The following is a 4,039-nucleotide window of genomic DNA, read 5'->3' on the forward strand; positions in this document are numbered from 1 at the left end:
CCTGGAAGTATGACTGTGACTGTGGCAGATCTTGACCTTAGCAGTACCCTGGAACTCCTCACCTTTCGCTACTTTGGAAGAAAAACATGAAAGAAAAGAATAAGCTTTCACAAAGTTTAGTGAGTGGTAAGCAACTTTCAAAGTTTATTTCAACTCATAATACAAGCATATCACAAATACGATTTTAACACTTAAACCTCAACCTTGAATGAGTCTGATCTCAACCTCTATCTACATGCACGGTAGATAGCTAAACTGATAACTACTTAGAATGAGTCTATTCTCTACCTACACACACGGTAGATAGTTAAACTGATACTAATCATAAACACTTAGTCTTTTTCATCCCCTTTATTACCTTTGTCTTCTATGTCCTCTATGTGCACATAGATCCTCATTTATGGGCTCAAAAACTAGGTTTGCCTACCCTCTGACCACCCCATATGAGGTTCATCTCACAAACTCAGGAACTAGACCTCTCGGTCCCCCGACCATCCCGTGAGGTTCCATTCGAGGCTCAGGAACTAGGTCTATTGATCCCCTGACCATCCCGATCATATAATCTCATTCTCATGCTAATTACCCATTCATAACATAAGCATATACACATACTCCAAAAGATATGCTCAAGACTTAAAGGAAATTACCACTCACCTTGGTAAAGTAGAAACCTTGTTTTCTAGAAGTTCTTTGGTTAACTCAGTTCCCTTTTGAACCCTTAAAATCTTAGCTCAGAACTCCTCGTGTTTTGGTCGGAATCCTCAAATCATCAAGACTGGCCTAAACTTGCCCAATAGCTCGACCCTTCTGTCTTTTCCTTACTCTACAGCCCAATTCCTTGGAGCTTCTTATCCAGTAGCCCTACCATGAAAACTAGACTCTTAGAACTTTCAGGTGGCTTTAGAATCACTCAAAACGCACGAGCATTCTGGGAGAATTCCTCGTCTCAAGTTGATGCTACTTCCAAACTTCACTGTCTGACAGCATCTCCTCCTCTTGGAACTTCATGATCAACGCATGGTCTTGCTACTAACGCATGCCCTTCATGATCAACACATAGTCTCCTCCCAATCTACCTTCTAACGCTCTTCCTTACGTTCTTTGAAGAGGATTTGGCTTATGAATTGAAGAGACATCTTGTGGTGGTATTTATAGGCTAAAGGAACCGATCCTTCTCATCTTTACTAAGTTTCAACGCAAGACACCTCCTACTTTGAAGTGTTTGCACCATGCTTTGCCACCACATACTCTTTTTCCATTCACCTACTTGAGTTGTCTTCCTCATGCATAAGACTTCCTTTGCATGAAACTTTATTCATCCAGTTCCTACTGACTCAAGCCCAACCTTCCCTCGGTATAGCCATTTGTCCAGGTGAGCTCATCAGCCTTGCGTAACGCAAGCCTTAACACCGCTCCATCGTTTAGTCCATCGTGCAGCTCTTGCACTTCATCGCACAGCTCCATCGTCTATGAATCTCTCGCTGTCGCTTAACAACTAGCCCGCTCACTATTGCCAATCGTCTAGTGCATGTGTCCCATCGCATAGCACTTATGCCCTATCGTGTAGCTTAATCGTTTAGTGATCTCTCGCTCTCAACAATCTCACTTTCAATGATCTCGCTCTCAACGATCTTGGCATAGCCTATCGCATAACTGCTACGCCTATCGTTTAGCTCCATCGTGTAGCACTGACGCCTTATCGTGTAATGTCATTGCCCAGCATCTGCATCTATTACGCAACACCCATCGTCTAGCACTCTGTCTATTGTGTAGCGCTTGCACTCATCGTGTAGCACTTGTGTCTCTCACCCAGCACTTGCGCTTAATGCATCATCTAGCGTTTAAGCTTAACGTTATCATATAGTGTTATGGTCTAGTGCCATCGTTTAGCTTTTACGCTTATCGTCTAGCGCTTACATTGATCATATAGTGCCATTGCCTATCATGTATCTCTATCGTCTAGCGGATCTCTTCACATCGTTTAGCGCTGCCTGTAGCTATACAATCGTCTAGCGCATCTCTCAGCGCCTGCACATAGCTATATGATCGTCCACCCAGCGCCTTACGCTCATTATCTCACTATCCCCGCTCTCGCTCACGCAACCTCAATGCATGAGCAACCCTTGGCAATGCCTCTTGCCAATGCTTCGGCCAATATGCGCCCAACCTCACAAATTCAACCTCACATTACTAGGGTGTAGTTAAAAAATCCATGCTTTAAGGCCTACCACGTGTATCTCAGTTTAGTGAATGCTCCAGAGAGATTGCTTAAGACTCCATAGAAAGAAGCCTCAATTTCTACATTCACATAGGTGAGTCTATCAAGAGTACTCCTGTAGCTAGGTACCTCACTTGACATCAAGTATAAATCTCCTTGAGAACTAAGTTCAACATTTCTTACGCTTCAAGATATCATGCTCAGACTCTAGATCATAGGAAGGGAACTCTATGGTCGTTTTAGCATAATTCACTTTATCACTTGTGATCAATTATTACCTGTTGAACCTATTTCTTGAGATCTCCAGTCTATAGGTTGGGTCTTCCTCACAGTGATTCATCTCTTTATAGGCATGAGTCACATCCTTTCTGAGGTTTTGAAAACCTTTTCTCTGGTCAGTTCTTTCGTCAAAGGATCTGCTAAGTTTTCATCGGTTCGTATATGATCCATTCTAACTATACTAATAGTGAGGAACTCTCTAATGGTACTATGCTTACGACGTATTTGTCATCTCTTTCTATTGTAGTAATGGTTTTAAACTTTTTCGATTGTTGTAATACTATCGTAATGGATCAATGTGGTTGGTATCGACTTTTCCCATAGGGGAATCTCTGATAATAGACTTCTAAGCTAGCATGCTTCTTCATTAGTCATTGCTAGTGCTATCATTTCTAGCTCCATCATTAATTGGGTTGAGATAGTCTGTTTCTTGGACTTCCAAGAGATACTTCTGCCTACTATATTGAAAATATAGCCACTTGTAGCCTTCGAATCATCCGAGAATGAGTTCTAGTCAGCATTATTGAACCCTTCCAAGACAGCGATAATGTAATCCTAGGTTTTAGGTTTTTCTTTAAGTACCTCATAACCTTTTCTATAGCATTCCAATGCTCTATACTAGGTCTGCTTGTAAACCTACAAAGTAATCCTATAGCATAAGTTATATCAGGCCTAATGCAGTCAGCAGCATACCTGAGATTGCCTATGATGCTCGCATACTCAGTTTGATTAACACTGTCACCAATGTTCTTGAACAACTTAACTAACTACGGTCATAAGAAGTACATGATGGTTTACATTCAAAGTAATTATATTTCTTTAGAATATTTTCTACATAATGAGATTGATCTAAAGAAATTCCCTTTTCAGACCTAGTCACTTTTTTTACTAAGATTACACTCACTTCTCCTAAGTCTTTCATATCGATATTTGCACTTAACATAGATTTTACATCATTTATGATGTGCAAGTTGGACCCAAATATTAACAACTCATCTACATACAGACATGGGATAGTGCAAAGATTGTTTTCAAACTTGTAGTAGATGCATTTGTCATTTTCATTAACCTTGAAACCTTTAGATAAGATTATGTTATCAAAATTTTCATGTTATTGCTTAGAAGTTTATTTTAAACCATAAAGAGATTTATCTAACTTGCAAACCTTTTTCTCTTGACCATGGACTATAAAGCCCTTAGGTTGTTCCATATAAATCTCTTCTTCAAGTTCACCGTTTAGGAAAGTGGCCTTTACGTCCATCTAATGTACTAAGAGGTGATTTAGGTGTTGGAATTGGTATCTTAATTCTCCCAGAGTCTCGTAGTTTGTAAACTGTACATATTGTTATTAATAAAATAAGAGTTATTTTATTTGGCATTTACTTATATCCAATAAACAAAACTCCATGGTTATTGTATGTAAACTTAAGCATGTATATGAGATATAAAAGCTGTCTCTTATACACATCTAGATGTGTATAAGAGACAGGTCTATCAAGAGTACTCATGTAGCTAGGTACCCCACTTGACATCAAGTATAGA

Source organism: Benincasa hispida, chromosome 1 (assembly GCF_009727055.1).
Source record: "Benincasa hispida cultivar B227 chromosome 1, ASM972705v1, whole genome shotgun sequence".
In the NCBI taxonomy this organism is placed as follows: Eukaryota; Viridiplantae; Streptophyta; class Magnoliopsida; order Cucurbitales; family Cucurbitaceae; genus Benincasa; species Benincasa hispida.